Raw genomic sequence first — 252 nt, 5'->3', positions numbered from 1 at the left:
TAATATTCCACCAACCGTCATTCAGTGCTGCCTCACTATTGCTATAGTCCCTCATCAACTCATGGAAGCTCGCCATTGCGCCTGCTTTCATCAGTTGCAGCTCCTATATAAGAGGATGCCAAGTCCTCCACTTTCAGTGCTTTTGCACTCGTTCACTGGATCGTCAGTGATGGTTCCAGCACACACTGATGAAGTGTGAAGCGAGGCAGGAATGTTTACAACCACTGATTTTTTTTATATATATACATATAT

This window comes from Sinocyclocheilus rhinocerous, unplaced genomic scaffold (genome assembly GCF_001515625.1).
Source record: "Sinocyclocheilus rhinocerous isolate Xijiao unplaced genomic scaffold, SAMN03320098_v1.1 scaffold1136, whole genome shotgun sequence".
NCBI lineage: Eukaryota > Metazoa > Chordata > Actinopteri > Cypriniformes > Cyprinidae > Sinocyclocheilus > Sinocyclocheilus rhinocerous.
The sequence above is the reverse complement of the archived record's forward strand: the minus strand, read 5'-3'. Positions refer to the sequence as shown.